Raw genomic sequence first — 18,846 nt, 5'->3', positions numbered from 1 at the left:
AAGACATATGAACAATCTTGAAAGCCAGCTTTTACGTGAACCTCATTTTTAGCCAACTATCCCCTTGTGAGAGATAATATTGGTCCCACGTGTGGACAAGTTGCATTTACTTTCCCAGGCTATTAAGCAGCCTCCTGTAAATAAATGTATGTAAAGTAATTAGCTGAGTTTTCTGGCGACCTCCGTCTAGAGTAAATTAATTAAACTTGAAACTTACCTTAAATCCTTTTAAGGTAAGTTTCAAGTAATTTATTCCCCATTTTCCCTCAAATATTTTCCTTTACGTATTTGGGCCCTTCAGGCCAGGGCTTAAAACGTAAAAATGACGAACCTTGCCGAGATTCGAAACCGGGGCTGTTAAAATGCTTGTAAATTGCGTTATCCCTTGTAAAATGTAAAACTGTAAATGATTTTACAAAGCGCAAATCAAAACACACTTGCAGCGGAAGACGCACACACTGACACATGGTAAGGTATATCATTCATATATGATTTATTTTATAAACAATGTTAGCTTAAGGTACGTTAAGGAATTATTTTAGAAGTGGTTTAAAAGAGTGTTTAGTAGAAATATGATTATATTGTAACGGTCAGAGCGCCGAGTGAATTCTGTTATTTTGTATTGTTCTCGCCTGACGAGACAGAGCACATGTGTAAGATAGATGCCAGAAAGTACTAGTTCAAACTAGGAAGTGCTTTGCCAGGGTTTATTGCATGTGTTAGCAAGCCTAGCTAGTTAGGAGTGTTCTACTAATAGTTACGGCAAAAGAAGTGTACAATTCTTTTGTCTGTGATATGTTAGAGGAATTCATTTTAACTTAGTTTTCATTCCTAGTGTTGGTAACCGCTTAGCCTGCCAGCTCTCGTCAGCTGAGCGCATGCGCTCTCTCAGGCCTTCCAGCCAACCTTTGTTTTCGCACAGCGCGCAGCCATGTTGTATCCCTTTAAGCATTATCTCAATTATTTAAGCAAAGTAACGTAAGTCTTTAAGTTTTAACGTAAATAATATCAATCACCATACTAGCATCGATCATTCTGCCAGAGAAATTGACGTAATTCATCTTGAATAAGAAATTAGAATTTCGTGTTGAGAGAGAGAGAGAGAGAGAGAGAGAGAGAGACAGACAGACAGACAGACAGAGAGAGAGATAGAGAGAGAGAGAGAGAGAGAGAGAACATATTATTCACCAAGTCAAGAGTACTACGTCTATTACTAACATTAACATTATTTTAGTCTCTTATGTCTTTCATTTACGCTGAGCGTGATACGAGCCTGTGTCCATTGCCGCCGTGCACGCATTTATTTAATTTACCGAGTACTTCAGCCAAGGACTGAGCATTTCTGATTTACCATTACCTGTCGTTGCCCGAGTGGTTTCCATTTTTTATCACAAAAGACTTGCCTATACCGCAAGCACGAACTGCACAGTGTGCCAAGCAAATTCATTACTTCCATCAAGGAAGTCATTACCAGTCTAGGACTGGCCACCACCAGTGCACCACAGGTCTTACCATTTTACAGTGCCCCTACGTGACATTGTCCATCAACTGGCTGCTGAAGTACTCCCATCTTTTACTTTCTCTCCTCCACCATTACACTCTGCCACGAACAGAGTGCCATTTCATTTCAGTATACTTGAGTATACTGCATTTAGTGTCGTCCGACTGGACACACCAGCATGCTACCAGTGCCATTGCACCAGAACAGGCCGTACAGGTAGCTCTTTACCTGCGTGTCCGTCCTTACGGAACGCCCAATTCATCAGTGTCCATGAAAAAGGATCAGTGATCCTTCGGAACACTCAACAAGGGAACGCCTCCCGAAGTCCGCAATACCAGCCCTAAGTGCTGTCCAAGGAACGCCTCCGCAAAGTGCCGTGCACCTGTAAAGACGTACAGGTAGCATTTTACCTGCGTGTCCGTCTTATGTAACGCCCATTCATTAGTGTATCCGTTATCACAGATCACCCAAATCAAGGAACGCCTCCTCTAAGTGCCGTGCACCTGTATTGGACCTACAGGTTGCCCATTCCAGCGTCTCCCAAGTTAGGAACGCCCTTAAGTGTGATGTACACCGCACACTCCATTTGATTGTCTCACCTCATTAGAAGGTGCCATTCCAGAAGTGCCACTAACTTACGAGACACTTCCCAAGTGCCACAAAGCGCCCAGTCTTTTAAGACTTTTCATTACCACCTTGCAGAACACATTTCTAAGTGAATGCCATGTTACACAGTAGGCACTCCCATTCCATCCAGTACTATTCCTGGCCATCATTTTCATCCGAGCCTCTACTGCAACCTAAGGGAAATGTCTTCCCCTGCTTCCCACGACTTCTTTGCCATAGAGCTAGAGAAGCTCTGAACCCTCATAACTCTGGGCAAGGAGGCCGGTTACACTGGACCAGCACTTGATCACTGGATGAAGTTGCAGCAGGATGCTGCGCGCCTGCAAGAAAATGAAGAAAGGGAAAACCAGAGAAAAGCCAGAGAAGCAGAGAGAAAGGAAAGAGAAGCAGAAAGGAAGGCAAGTGAAGAAGAAAGAAAGCATGAGCTAGCTCTCAAGGAGAAGGAACTCGAAATCAAGCGGGAGAAGGCCCGTAAGGAGAGTATCTTAGCTCAAGCCACTCTGCCAGCTTCCAGCCCTACACCCACTGTATCTCACAGTCCCGCTGTCTCTGGTCAGCCTCTTACCATCTCACCGCCTACCTCGTCCACTTTTGAAGAGGTAAGCCCACCAGTTAACCCCAGACTTGTTTTCGAGGGTGATTCAACGGAGGACTCATTCACCTCCCCACATCAAATCACTGCCAGAGAGGACTCTTCACCTGTGCCAGAGCACACTGCAAGCCTTGGTGACTCCAGAGATTCGCAACCTGTGGTGCCATCTCGGCCTTATCGTCCAGTGCCACGGAAGAAGTTCTGGAACAAGTTCTGCCGAGACTGTGGCCGCAAGGGTCACATGTCTGCAAATTACGGAGGGTGCAATAATCACAATATTCCCGCCATTGCAATGGCCTTTACCAATCCTTCTTTACTAGGACCCCCAGCTAAGGGCCCTATAACCGTCGCACCCCTCCAAAGTCATTATCCGCCAAGCCACGTCAGAGCCTACGACGACTCTGGCGCTCAAATCTCTCTGATACGGGAAGATCAAATCCCCTGAGGGGCTACCGTCGATAGACGGCAACTAATCACCATTGAAGGCATCAACCATATCAAGCTGATCCTTCCGACTACAATTGAGGGTCACCAGACCTCACTTCTCCAAATTATGTACTCTTGCAGTTGCAAGCTACATTCCAGGAGGTTATGACCTCCTCCTAGGGCAAGACATGAAGTCTCCCTCACAGTTCAAAAAGCCTAGGGGTCCTAACCCCACGACAAACTACTCCAAAGCAAGGAGCCATCCAAGACCTACTTCCTCCCGGAAGTACGGCCACCAACAGTCTTCCCCGCTACCAAGGAGGGAGATTGATCATTCACAGTTCCGTTGCAAAACCTGTAACGTAATAGGGCACTCCACTATTTGGTCTAGGTGCCCTAGCAAGCTACCAGCAGCAGACACTGCCCATGTTCCACAAGGCTTAGCCTTCCACAAGAGACAGGAGCCTCTGTCTCCCATTACCAAGGGCCCGCTGAGAGGTATTGCACCTCCGGTACCCGACACAGGTCCAGTCGACCTCAACTCTCTGCCTGTGCCACTTGGCAGCACTGAGCAGTGCCCAGCTCCATCCAGCCTGGACGTAGAGCCACCACAAACTTTGACCTCCGCACCTGGCCCCAAGCTAGAGCCGGCGCCTAACCTTGTCAAGGATACTCCTACAGGAGATCCTCCAACAGGCATGGAGCTTACCACAGCCCATGGCCAATCTCCAGTCCATGATTCTTCTTCACCCTCACCTCTGTCACCCGAGGATGAACCTCCGGCAGACCTTACCTTTACACCTCCTCTGGACGACCAGGAACTGCCCGACCAGGAGTCAGCCTGGAGTCTTACCCTTACAACGGCTGTCGCAGCAGCTGAAGTGAGGGCCTCCCCTGCAGTAGGTTCCACCTCTACGACGGTTGCTGCAGATACCGAAGTAGGGTGTTCTCCTGAAATCCCTCAGGCTACCACTGCCTCTGCTCCTGTTGGCGTTTCTGGCCTTACCTCAGAGTCGGTGCCTCTGTCTACACCTAGTTCTGGTATAGCCAGGTCCTGGAGGAATAAGAAGAAGAAGAAGGGACGTCATTAACACACTAACCCAAGAGACACATGCTCTCCTTGACACCTGTGCCCGAGGTACAGTGTCACATTCATTTGCAGAGTGATCCTGGCACCTACCCAGAGTAGGTAGCCAGCCTGATCTCTGCCAGTAAACTAACCCTCTAACTCCTAGAATTGGTAATACTAACCCTCATGTAAATGTCATAATTACCTCATTATATTTCCATCCTGGTACACTACTAACCACTCATCATCCTCACGCATCATTACCTCATCTCATGTACTTTAACAATTCAGGTTCGATAAACAAACCCCTGCTGTGTGTACCGCACTCTGGAATGACTGCGTCTCTACTTAACTGTAATGAGTGGGTTAAGCTAATAATTTAGTACCAGGGCATTAGGGTAGTAGCAAGTAGAATGTTCAAGTAACCTTACATAGGGGTAGAGTAGACTGTCGTCACAGACAACCAGTAGTTCTCACTTAGGCTAGACTACATTAATTCCGTAAGTTCGTAAACTTAGCAGCTCCACCTATAAGTTAGGTAGGCCACTGTAGTTAGCTGTATCGCCGCTCTAAAAACTTCAGTTAGAGTAGGAGAACTGGGTAGTCGAGACAATCAACTTATTTAGCCAAGGTCTTCATGCCCGAAAGGTAGTGAATGCCTTCTTAACAGGGGGAGCTGTTACATTTATTGATCTCCTCGTCTACCCAGCATTTAGTTAAATATTTTGATTGCTAGAAAAGCAGCCATTTATGCTAATATCAGCTGATTTTAGGCGGGAACCCAAAGCAGGCCAGCCGTAGTTGTGGGAAGGGGGGAATAAAGACTCTTGTCAGCCTTAAGGACGTATCCCAAAAGGGAGGGTGTAGGTAGCCAGGTACTTATTAGGCCTACGTCTTAAGCTCCTTTTTCCTGTGAACCCTTTGCTGGCCGTATGTTCTGTTTCCAGGATGCCCTGCTCTTGGGAGGTTAAGCCGAGCCCATCCCCCATGAAACACACCTGCCTTCGACTTCATTAAATAAGCGAATACAACAGGGAAATGATAGTCAGAAATCCAAGAGCTTTCGTCTTTACTAAGACATTGTCAAGGAACGAATGAAATACAATTGGAGAGAAAGTTCTCAGGTACACAACAAAATCAAGAATACCAGATGGTTAATTGTCAAAAGGGTAAAAATTAAAGAGATAATCCAGGATTATCGGATATCACACGGTCACAAACCTAAACATAGATTTAATCCTAACCGAAACTATAAAGTATCCGTACAGTCCAAAACAAAACATGTAAAAACTGAACATATTAATTTTGTTGTTTTTATTTATCTACAACTTTTTTCATTATGAAGGCATCAAGTTTAAATAAACCAAGACTTAAATTTAGAACATATCCATTATTTGACTTGATGAAACAAGATTCAATTATATTCCTTTTAACTGTGTCATCACATGGGATTAAGGCTCTTGCTTGACTCCAGTTAATAGGATGATCTAAATCTCTCATATGTATGAATAATAGACTTTATTACACATTTTGCAAAAAATTTCATATATGCAGCCTGGAAGATGGTCAATGAGTTGCTCTACTTTGAAATAAAATCACATTTCAGTTCCATGCTTGTCTTGATCGAACCTACACCAGTCAGGACTTTTTTTCTCATAATGTGATTCATGTGAACAAAGTTAGACCACGTTAGGAATACAATAAGTCAGTGACTTAATATATTCAAAAACCTTGGCCAGGTTAGCATCTCATACTCTTCTTCACCGCAACCACAACTTTACAGGTGATAGCCAGTTAATTCGTTTTCGGGAGACATCTGCTAATATGATTCCCAATTTTAAATTCATTTTACAATTTTACCCAAAATTACAATTTGAAACAAACAAGGAAAGGCCTTCAACTTACCATTGTTATAAGCATAACTGCAAGGCTCAACGTTCGCATAAATGTGGAAACACAGAACCGAGAGAAGTACTACAGCAAAATCCAAAATTAAGTAGTTATGATTTATGAAATCATGAAACGTTTCGTATGTGTGAGAAATACAAAACAAGGTATCGTATTACTTGCGACTTGTTATTTAGTTATGTATATTAGCCTACTAGTAGCACACTGAGCTTGATAACACGACGGGTAGGCCTAACATTCTAAACGCCCCATACAAGCGACTAAATCAGCCCCAGGATAATTATCTAGGCTTGATTCATTCATAAGCCTAAAAAAGTGCAATGACATGAAAATATAAATTCGTTACTAACATACATATACTCATTCCTTCATTATCCCAGCACAAAAGTCAATGAACTGAAGACACAGGGCTACTTATCACAACAAAGGTGATTCTGTTGTCTTCAAAAACGCTTACACCTGGATTAGGCTAACAATCAGAAATGTGAAACAATTTTCTTTGGCCCTTGTTAAGTATAACTTAATCTAGCCAGAAAGTGTACTTACCATAGGCTAGTCTTCGCTTTAGTTTCGTTGTAAGATAGTACATACGGCAAAGTATTACACACAATAAAAACAAAGCCTTTATAGAATTAACTTTTTACCGACAGACAGCCATTTGCCACACCGTCTGATGGATAAAGCTTACTCGATGGTTCTTTCCCACAAAGACGAAAATTTATAGGTCCTTGTGATTGATAAAAATATCAGCACAGCTTTGTAGCATTCCATTCTCGAAATACAAGCAAGATTTTTCTATAATCTAATCATCTTTTTAAACAGTAATGGGCAATAAATAGTGTTCAAGATTTTAAGCCAAAACCAAGGTAAATAAAGTCTTTTACCAAGTTTCATGCATCTTTGTCTATATGCAAGTTGGCCCTTTTAACTGTAAGCATCCATTCTCTTGAAAAAGCTATCTCTTCTCCCATTGGTTGTTGGAATCACCCCCTACAGGGACGAGGATTCAAAAGGATCGGGAGCCAGCGGCTCGCTCTCAGAACGACTTTGGAGCTCAGAAGAACACCAGACCTAAGACAGGTCAGATCTCCTCCTGCACCCGCCAGACGCCACCTTCTCCCCCTTTGTCTGCTTCCCCCTGCTCTCTCTGGGAAATCCCAAGTATTTTTTAACAGTCCATAGTGCATGGAAACATCAAGGAGAAGACTACAAGCCCTCAGGAACCCAGGTACTGTGAGAGAAATTCCAGTTCAGCCAGGGAATAGTTTTTACCATTGTCTGTATTTCATTTCCTTTCTCCAAGGCGACTTGCTTAGTTTCTCATTCTGTGATTACTCCCTTGTGATACTAGTGAACATTCCCCTGGTAAATTCAAGCAATGAAATAGTTCTCTTTGTGTAAATTCTCAGTCATTTCATTATCCCCCATGAGTGGCCTTTTTGATTGAAAGAAAGTAGTGTGTAATATTCGCCCTTGTGTGCCCCCTGCCTTATGCCAGCGTGCTATCTATTTGCAGACAAGCACTGTGCCTGATTGTGGTAAAAGTTAGAAACCCTTGGAGCAAGTTTGCATCTTCAATCTTTTCCACAAAATTTCTGAACGCCGTGACTGGATTGCTCCAGCCATGTGCTCCAGTGGATCGACAAAGCGACCCCCCCTTTTTTTGAGTCTCCTAGACCTCTGTAAATTCATGTAAATACAGTGCATTTAAAATTAGAGTCCAGCTTTTATGTAAATTCCTCCTTCCTCAGTAATATCAGCCTTATGACTGAGTAGTTTTTTTTTTCTTTTGTTCTGATCCCTCGTCCTCCATTCAAGGCCAAATTTCTCAGTGTTAAATACATTTCTTAGGAGTGAACGAGGTAAAATCAGAATAGTGGCGACCTAATAACCAGAATTTTGTAGCAGCAATCGTTAAGCTGATATCATGAAAGAAACAAATCTGAATTCCATTAATATTTTTATGAGCAAGCGAAAGCAAGGTTTCCAAAGTCTCCATAACAGGAATAAGGTAAATTTTATTTTATTTTCTAGTTATTTGTGTAGAACTAGGTATTCTAGTTAGGGACATATAAAATCTGACTGCCTTTATAGCGATAGGAAATAGACCACGTGTAGGCCGATAGACCACAGCTCGAGAGAGAAATTCTAATGTTATGTGCCATGCATAAAGAATAGAGGTTAGGGAGTAAGATTCAAAACGAAAATAAGGGCCATATTTCGTGAATTGTAAGTTAATCACGAATCCTGCGTTGTAAAGATATTTCGGGTTTTTATTTTTTTTATGTGAATCAACACGTGCTCTCTCTCTCTCTCTCTCTCTCTCTCTCTCTCTCTCTCTCTCTCTCTCTCTCTGGTGCTTGCAGGTCTAAACAGGATAGGATTTAAATCCCCCGGCCACGTGGCTCAAACCTATGCATTGCCCTGTTCATTAGCAAAGGAATATATGAGTCAATAAGTAAGAAAAGAAAAACAAAGTGTTAGCGTAAAAAAAAAATTCTTAACGTTAGGATAAGCAAAATCAAAGGTAAACGTTTTTCTTTTTCATTATTTTCTGTGCAGAGAGTAATACTAAGGGCAAAAGCTTTTGCATTTCGAACAAGGGCATATGTTACCCTTAGCTTAGCTTCTAACACGACCTTGAAAACATTTGTGATTCATTCATTTCTGTCTAGACGACCCGTGAGCGGGCCTAATTTCCGGGGTTTTAAATTCACGGACTCGACGGTCTTAGGTTCGCGAGAGCTAGGGTAAAGAAAGGGGTTGTGAGGAGGCGGTATATTTATATAGGGTGAGAGATCTTTATCCTGGTTTTTCCTCTTCCCTTTTAATGTGTACGAGCTAGCGTTACGAATTCTGAGCAAAGCTAGGTTCAAGGGTAAGATAGACCAGGGATTTGAGCTGGTAGAAAAGGAAAAAATATATTTTATCCACTTCCCGTCTCCGTCCTCGAGACGATATACATAAAAAACAAAACAAAAGGGAGATCCCATATACCTTTTTTATTATCAACTGAATTTCGTGACCAGATTTTTTCTTTTTATTTACAAAGCCGTATTTGTGTGAGGTTCCGCATTTACGACATTTATTTGCCACGTTTTTCACGCTGAAGTTCCGTGGAATTCGTGAGCAGATTTTTTCCTTTTATTTACAAAGCCGTATTTGCATGTGGTTCCACATTTACGACATTTATTTGCTACGTTTTTATGTGGAGTTTCCGTGAATTTCGTTATTAGAATTATTTCCCCTTTTCACCTTACAGACCCGTACTGGCGTTGAATTTCCGCCTTTACGACATTCATTTGCTACGTTTTTCACGTGAGGTTCCGTGAATTTCGTGACCAGATTCTTTCGTTTTATTTCATGAGCTTTATTGCCAAATCGATTACCGGCGTCGAGTTCTCCGTCGAACTGTAAATTGCATAGATTCTAGGCGTGAGGTTTCCTCCGCACTACACACCAGTAGTGCGACATTTGCAGTTTTGCAACTACATTCCATCCTATTATTCTCTGTCTAGTCTACTAGCGTTTTACGGCAGAGGAGATGACCAGTAACGCAGCACTGGAAGAGGCTAAGGCCTTCACAGAAGCCGGAAGAGCCCTGGGGCTGGAGGGCGCAAAGCTGATCAATTGGGTGAGTGATAAGCTGAAGGAAGCAGCCCAAGAGAGAGCAGCCGAATGGGAGAAGGAGAGGGAAGCACAAAAAAGAAGAGAAGCAGCTGAAACAGAAGCACAAGAGAAAAGAGTAGCAGCTGAAAGGGAAGCACAAGAGAGAAGAGAAGCACCTGAAAGAGCATTCCAAGCAGCCGAAAGGGAGAAAGAAAGAGCACATGAACTGGTTATGGCAGTCCAGAGTGCCACTCTGGCACCCCCGAGTCCCACGCCCCCTACACCCTCTCACCTCCACAGCATGGGCGGCCTCATTAAAGCTTGGGACGATAATGAACCCGACACCTGGCTTGATCATGTCGAGCAGGTGTTCGAGAACTTCAATCCAACCCACAAGGAAGTGGCCCTCCTCCTTGGCAAGCACCTTGCTGGCAAAAGGCGGACTGCATTCGAGGCCGTTCCCCTGAAAGAGCGACAAGATCTCGCCCTCGTCCGAGAGGTAATCCCTGGGGCTTACAAAATGACCCCAGACTGCTGGAGGCAGAAATGGAGGACTATGCCCAAGGAGGCTAACCAGACATGGACAGAGTGGGCAGCCAGGAAGACACCGGCACTCCGTAGGTGGACGAAGGCCTCCAATGCAACGTCTGTTGAGGAGGTCTTAGAACTCTTTCAATTAGAAGACTTCCTTTCCTATGCCCCCCCCCCCCCCCTGACTACCAAGCCTCTTGGTGGACAAGGCCCCTAAGACTCTTTTGGAGTGCTGTAAATGGGCAGACACCTATGACACCCACCATCCATTACAGAGTTCCTTAAAGAAGAAAATACGTCCTGCTCTCCCCCTCACTCCTGCTGCCACCTCTCAGCCTACCCAGCACCCCAATAACCTTCCTAGGAAACCTGTGTGTGAGCATTGCAATAAAACCAGGTCACACCACGGAGTAGTGCCTCTCAAAGGTGGATCCTCCTCAGCAAGCTGCTGCCACTCCTCAGAATGGACTACCCAATCATTCTAATAACAAAAACAGCGACCAATGGAACAGAAACAACAGGCCCAGGCCTGATTTTAGCCAGAGTTTCTGTGTCACATGCAGAGTGCATGGGCACACTGTTGCCTGGGCGGGATGCCCCAAGAAAGCTCTTGTTTCTGCCATTGCTATGGCCGTGATGAATCCATCAACTCTAGGGCCCCGTGCTCAGGGCCCCATATTTGTCGCACCTCCCAGAGGTCACTATCCGGCCCACCAGGTCCGAGCTTTCAACGACACTGGTGCACAAGTACCCATCATCCAAGAGGAAAAAATTCCTTACAGAGCTAAGCCGGTTGAGAGTCACACAACCTCACCGTTCTAAAATATGTACCATGGCAGTAGCAACCTATATTACCAGGAGGTTATGATGTCCTGCTAGGACAAGATTTTCAGTCTCCTCCTACCTTTATACCATATCAGGGCCCCCGCCCTCACATAGCCCCAGACCCGTTCCACGGACCTCCAAGAACTACCTCTGCTCAGCCAGTGTCAGGCTCCATCTCTCATGGATGTTTAGCCACGTTTGAGTCCTTCCACTAAGCCAGGAATGGCCTCAGTGCCAGTGCCAAGGCCAGACTCGAGTCTTCCTCCTGGAGCTCTAAGTGCTGGTCGCTCTCCCTCCGCTGGCTTGGCCCCACTACCCATGCCGGCAGTCAAGGAATAGCCAATTCCAATAGGAATCCTCCAGGGCACCCATGACCATAGTGGACACTCCACCAATGGTGCGGCCTCGCAGACCACCCCAGAGTCAGTCCTCCCCACGGGTAAGCCCATCCCGAATACCATTACCTCATCCAATCCCCCTCCGTCAGCAGCTAACCAGTCCCGGAGCAATGACTCTGCCGAGTCCTATTTGGCCGAAGAACTCAGGGAACCAAGCCACACAGCATTAGGCACGGGGACGAGTGCCAAGGACCCAGTTGTCGCAGCAGCTGGAGCCGATGCCCCTGCGGAATCTTCAAAGGGCTTGGACCATCCAAGACCCCCCATGGCATCGTCAAACCGACCTCGCAGAGGTCGAAGGAAGAAGGGAAAAGGACGTCGAGATTTTCTGAAACCTTACGAGAGCCAATAGCCTCTCTGCACTAGTGCCTGGCACAGTGCCACCCCCTTATAGAGAATTCTGACCCTCTCCATCCAGAGGAGAGAGCCAGATTCTGCTACTTCTACTTCCTTCTTACCCTTGGGTAACTACTTCCTTCTGACCCTTTGGTATTTTTTTTTTCCTTTTTGTACTGTCTGTATCTTCTCTTCCTTGGTTTCCTTTCCTCTTATTTACTGCCTTGAGGCATTTATTGTATATTGTATGCCCTGCTAAGGCAGAGCAAAACCTGCCAGCCATTCTGGCCTTGTATAAATTAGTACTTCTTTATGAACTACTGCCGTAAAAGTGCCACAAATGGCACCTTGCCCTATTCTAGGCTCTTAGAATTCCACTTGACTTGGGAAAATTTTAGCCAGCAGACGTTGCTATAGCTTTAGAGATAATTTCGAAGCCTGGCTCATTTATACATTGGTTGATTAGCTTTTTAATTTAGTGTTGTTCCCTAGTCTTCATATTTTGTGAAATTGCCATTGTCTTTGGTGAAATTTACATTTTTTTGTGTCATCTTATTTAATCTCTATGAAGAATTACTTCATTAATTTTTCCCTTGTTAGTTTGCATTAATGTTTGCTAAGATGTAATTAAAACTGTTAGGCGTCTTCTTGTTACGATAAAAAGTTACTAAACGAAACCGTAGGGCCATTAATACACCTGAACATGTCATATCGCCCCATCAGGGTAAACAGATAGTATGTGTTGTGCCTTGAACAATGGAGATAATAGTATTATATATGATGTAATTTACCTGTAGGTTAAGTCCATATATATCCAATAATTGCTATCCATTGTTATTCTCAGTGTGATGTTATATTTTAAGAGTTTTCTTTATTGGAATATAGCAAGTTAATCTTTAGCCACGTCACACTATATTTTGCTTAATCCTCTGCCTGTCGAGTAAGACTTCATGAATATTATCATCGGCAGAGTTTGAATATTGCTTATATTATACGTCAACTCAAGGGAGAATGGAAGGCTCAGTAATCTATTTTGCAATTGGTCCTAGTTTCTGGCTTGTCTTGTCCATTCCAACCCTAGACATGTCCCCTAAAATGGGGAGGTGTTCAAGATTTTAAGCTAGAAACAAGGAAAATAAAGTCTTTTTACCAAGTTTCATGCATCTTTGTCTATATGCAAGTTGGCCCTTTTAACTGTAAGCATCCATTCTCTCCATTCTCTCGAAAAAGCTATCTCTTCTCCCATTGGTTGTTGGAATTACCTCCTACAGGGACAAGGATTCAAAAGGATAGGGAGCCAGCGGCTCGCTCTCAGAACGACTTTGGAGCTCAGAAGAACACCAGACCTAAGACAGGTCAGATCTCCTCCTGCACCAGCCAGACGCCACCTTCTCCCCGTTTGTCTGCTTCCCCCTGCTCTCTCTGGAAAGTCCCAAGTATTTTATAACAGTCCATAGTGCATGGAAACATCAAGGAGAAGACTACAAGCCCTTAGTAACCCAGGTACTGTTAGAGTAATTCCAGTTCAGCCAGAGAATTGTTTTTACCATTGTTTGTATTTCATTTCCTTTTTCCAAGGCGACTTGTTTAGTTTCTCATTCTGTGATTACTCCCCTGTGATACTAGTGAACATTCCCCTGGTAAATTTAAGCAACGAAATAAATCTCTTTGTGTAAATTCTCAGTTATTTCATTCCCCCCCATGAGTGGCCTTTTTGATTGAAAGAAAGTAGTGTGTAACATTCGCCCTCGTGTGCCCCCTACCTTATGCCAGCGTGCTATCTATTTGCAGACAAACACCGTGCCTGATTGTGGTAGAAGTTAGAAACCCTTAGAGCAAGGTTGCATCTTCAATCTGTTTCCGCAAAATTTATGAACGCCGTGACTGGATTGCTCCAGCCATGTGTTTCGGTGGATCGACAAAGCGACCCCACTTTTTTTGTCTCCTGGACCTCTGTAAATTCATGTAAATACAGTGCATTTAAAATTAGAGTCCAGCTTTTATGTAAATTCCTCCTTCCTCAGTAATATCAGCCTTATGCCTGAGTAGTTTTTTTTTCTTTTTTTCTGATCCCTCGTCCTCCATTCAAGGCCAAATTTCTCAGTTTTAACTTCATTTCCTAGGAGTGAACGAGGTAAAATCAGAAGAGTGGTGACCTAATAACCAGAATTTTGTAGCACCAATCGTTAAGCTGATATCATGAAAGAAACGAATCTGAATTCCATTAATATTTTTATAAGCAAGCGAAAGCAAGGTTTCCAAATTCTCCATAACAGGAATAAGGTAAATTGTATTTTATTTTCTAGTTATTTGTGTAGAACTAGGTATTCTAGTTAGGGACATATAAAATCTGACTGCCTTTATAGCGATAGGAAATAGACCACGTGTAGGCCGATAGACCACAGCTCGAGACAGAAATTCTAACGTTATGTGCCATGCATAAAGAATAGAGGTTAGGGAGTAAGATTCAAAACGAAAATAAGGGCCATATTTCGTGAATTGTAAGTTAATCACGAATCCCGCGTTGTAAAGATATTTCGTGTGTTTATTTTTTTTATGTGAATCAACGCGTGCCCTCTCTCTCTCTCTCTCTCTCTCTCTCTCTCTCTCTCTCTCTCTCTCTCTCTCTCTCTCTCTCTCTCTCTCTGGTGTTTGCAGGTCTAAACAGGATAGGATTTAAATCCCCCGGCCACATGGCTCAAACCTACCCATTGCCCTGTTCATTAACAAAGGAATAGATGAGTCAATAAGTAAGAAAAGAAAAACAAAGTGTTAGCGTATAAAAAAAACTCTTAACATTAGGATAAGCAAAATCAAAGGTAAACGTTTTTCTTTTTCGTTATTTTCTGTGCAGAGAGTAATACTAAGGGCAAATACTTTTGCATTTCGAACAAGGGCATATGTTACCCTTAGCTTAGCTTCCAACACGACCGTGAAAACATTTTTGATTAATTCATTTCTGTCTAGACGACCCATGAGCGGGCCTAATTTCCGGGGTTTTAAATTTGCGGACTGGACGGTCTTAGGTTCGCGAGAGCTAAGGTAAAGAAAGGGGTTGTGAGGAGGCGGTATATTTATATAGGGTGAGAGATCTTTATCCTGGATTTTCCTCTTCCCTTTTAATGTGTACGAGCTAGCGTTACGAATTTTGAGCAAAGCTAGGTTCAAGGGTAAGATAGACCAGGGACTTGCGCTGGTAGAAAAGGAAAAATTATATTTTATCCACTTCCCATCTCCGTCCTCGAGACGATATACATAAAAAACAAAACAAAAGGGAGATCCCATATACATTTTTTATTATCAACTGAATTTCGTGACCAGATTTTTTCCTTGTATTTACAAAGCCGTATTTGCGTGTGGTTCTGCATATACGACATTTATTTGCCACGTTTTTTTCACTTTGAAGTTCCGTGGAATTCGTGAGCAGATTTTTTCCTTTTATTTACAAAGCCGTATTTGCATGTGGTTCCACATTTACGACATTTATTTGCTACGTTTTTACGTGGAGTTTCCGTGAATTTCGTGACTAGAATTTTTTTCCCTTTTTACCTTACAAACCCGTACAGGCGTTGAATTTCCTCCTTTATGACATTCATTTGCTACGTTTTTCACGTGAGGTTCCGTGAATTTCGTGACCAGATTCTTTCGTTTTATTTCATGAGCTTTATTGCCAAATCTACGGCGTGAGGTTTCCACCACACTACGCACCAGTAGTAACTGTATTTGCAGGGATTTACGGTCATCTTGCCAAGTCTGCGTTGAGCATTTCTGCATACCTCTGGCGACATTTGCAGTTTTGCAACTACATTCCATCCTATTATTCTCAGGCTAGTCTACTAGCGTTTTACGGCAGAGGAGATGACCAGTAATGCAGCACTGGAGGAGGCTAAGGCCTTCACAGAAACCGGAAGAGCCCTGGGGCTGGAGGGCGCAAAGCTGATCAATTGGGTGAATGATAAGCTGAAGGAAGCAGCCCAAGAGAGAGCAGCCGAATGGGAGAAGGAGAGGGAAGCACAAGAAAGAAGAGAAGCAGCTGAAACAGAAGCACAAGAGAAAAGAAAAGCAGCTGAAAGGGAAGCACAAGAGAGAAGAGAAGCAGCTGAAAGAGCATTCCAAGCAGCCGAAAGGGAGAAAGAAAGAGCACATGAACTGGCTATGGCAGTCCAGAGTGCCACTCTGGCACCCCCGAGTCCCACGCCCCCTGCGCCCTCTCAGCTCCACAGCATGGGCGGCCTCATTAAGGCTTGGGACGATAACGAACCCGACACCTGGCTCGATCATGTCGAGCAGGTGTTCGAGAACTTCAATCCAACCCACAAGGAAGTGGCCCTCCTCCTTGGCAAGCACCTCGCTGGCAAAGGGCGGACTGCATTCGAGGCCGTTCCCCTGAATGAGCGACAAGATTTTGCCCTCGTCCGAGAGGCAATCCTTGGGGCTTACAAAATGACCCCAGACTGCTGGAGGCAGAAATGGAGGACTATGCCCAAGGAGGCTAATCAGACATGGACAGAGTGGGCAGCCAAGAAGACACCGGCACTCCGTAGGTGGACGAAGGCCTCCAATGCAACGTCTGTTGAGGAGGTCTTGGAACTCTTTCAATTAGAAGACTTCCTTTCCGATGCGGGCGGGGGGCCCCCCCCCCCCTGATCTTACCACCCTCTTGGTGGACAAGGCCCCTAAGACTCTTTTGGAGTGCTGTAAATGGGCAGATACCTATGACACCCACCATCCATTACAGAGTTCCTTAAAGAAGAAAATACGTCCTGCTCTCCCCCTCACTCCTGCTGCCACCTCTCAGCCTACCCAGCGCCCCAATAACCTTCCTAGGAAACCTGTGTGTGGGCATTGCAATAAACCAGGTCATACCACGGAGTAGTGCCTCTCAAAGGTGGATCCTCCTCAGCAAGCTGCTGCCACTCCTCAGAATGGACTACCCAATCATTCTAATAACAAAAACAACGGCCATTGGAACAGAAACAACAGGCCCAGGCCTGATTTTAGCAAGAGTTTCTGTGACACATGCAGAGTGCATGGGCACACTGTTGCCTGGGCGGGATGCCCCAAGAAAGCTCCTGTTTCTGCCATTGCAATGGCCGTGATGAATCCATCAACTCTAGGGCCCCCTGCTCAGGGCCCCATATTTGTCGCACCTCCCAGAGGTCACTATCCTGCCCACCAGGTCCGAGCTTTCAACGACACTGGTGCGCAAGTACCCATCATCCAAAAGGATAAAATTCCTTACTGAACTAAGCCGGTTGAGAGTCACACGACCTAACCGTTCTAAGATATGTACCATGGCAGTAGCAACCTATATTACCAGGAGGTTATGATGTCCTGCTAGGACAAGATTTTCAGTCTCCTCCTACCTTTATACCATATCATGGGCCCCGCCCTCACATAGCCCCAGACCCGTTCCACGGCCCTCCAAGAACTACCTTTGCACAGCCAGTGTCAGGCTCCATCTCTCATGGATGTTTAGCCATGTTCGAGTCCTTCCACTAAGCCAGGAATGGCCTTAGTGCCAGTGCCAAGGCCAGTCTCGAGTCTTCCTCCTGGAGCTCTAAGTGCTGGTCGCTCTCCCTCCGCTGGCTTGGCCCCACTACCCATGCCGGCAGTCAAGGAAGAGCCATTTCCAATAGGAATCCTCCAGGGCACCCATGACCATAGTGGACACTCCACCAATGGTGCGTCCTCGCAGACCGCCCCAGAATCAGTCCTCCCCACGGGTAAGCCCATCCCGAATACCATTACCTCATCCAATCCCCCTCCGTCAGCAGCTAACCAGTCCTGGAGCAATGACTCTGCCGAATCCTATTTGGCCGAAGAACTCAGGGAACCAAGCCACGCAGCATTAGGCACGGGGACGAGTGCCAAGGACCCAGTTGTCGCAGCAGCTGGAGCCAATGCCCCTGCGGAATCTTCAAAGGGCTTGGATCATCCAAGGCCCCCCATGGCATCATCAAACCGACCTCGCAGAGGTCAAAGGAAGAAGGGAAAAGGACGTCAAGGTTTTCTGAAACCTTACGAGAGCCAATAGCCTCTCTGCACTAGTGCCTGGCACAGTGCCACCCCCTTATAGAGAATTCTGACCCTCTCCATCCAGAGGAGAGAGCCAGATTCTGCTACTTCTACTTCCTTCTTACCCTTTGGTAACTACTTACTTCTGACCCTTTGGTAAATTTTTTTTCCTTTTTGTACTGTCTGTATCTTCTCTTCCTTGGTTTCCTTTCCCCTTATTTACTGCCTTGAGGCATTTATTGTATATTGTATGCCCTGCTTAGGCAGAGCCAAACCTGCCAGCCATTCTGGCCTTGTATAAATTAGTACTTCTTTATGAACTACTGCCGTAAAAGTGCCACAAATGGGACCGTGCCCTATTCTAGGCACTTAGAATTCCATTTGACTTGGGAAAATTTTAGCCAGCAGACATTGCTATAGCTTTAGAGATAATTTCGAAGCCTGGCTCGTTTATACATGGGTTGATTAGCTTTTTAATTTAGTGTTGTTCCCTAGTCTTTATATTTTGTGAAATTGCCATTGTCTTTGGTGAAATTTACATTTTTTTTGTGTCATCTTATTAAATCTCTACGAAGAATTACTTCATTAATTTTCCTCTTGTGAGTTTACACTAATGTTTGCTACGATGTAATTAAAACTGTTAGGCGTCTTCTTGTTACGAGACAAAGTTACTTAATGACACCGTAGGGCCATTAATACACCTGAACATGTCATATTGCCCCATCAGGGTAAACAGATAGTAAGTGTTGTGCCTTGAACAATTGAGATAATAGTATTATATATGATGTAATTTACCTGTAGGTTAAGTCCATATATATCCAATAATTGCTATCCATTGTTATTCTCAGTGTGATGTTATATTTTAAGAGTTTTCTTTATTGGAATATAGCAAGTTAATCTTTAGCCACGTCACACTTTATTTTGCTTAATCCTCTGCCTGTCGAGTAAGACTTCATGAATATTATCATCAGCAGAGTTTGAATATTGCTTATATTATACGTCCACT

The sequence above is a fragment of the Macrobrachium nipponense genome, chromosome 19, assembly GCF_015104395.2.
Source record: "Macrobrachium nipponense isolate FS-2020 chromosome 19, ASM1510439v2, whole genome shotgun sequence".
NCBI classification, from domain to species: Eukaryota; Metazoa; Arthropoda; class Malacostraca; order Decapoda; family Palaemonidae; genus Macrobrachium; species Macrobrachium nipponense.
The sequence above is the reverse complement of the archived record's forward strand: the minus strand, read 5'-3'. Positions refer to the sequence as shown.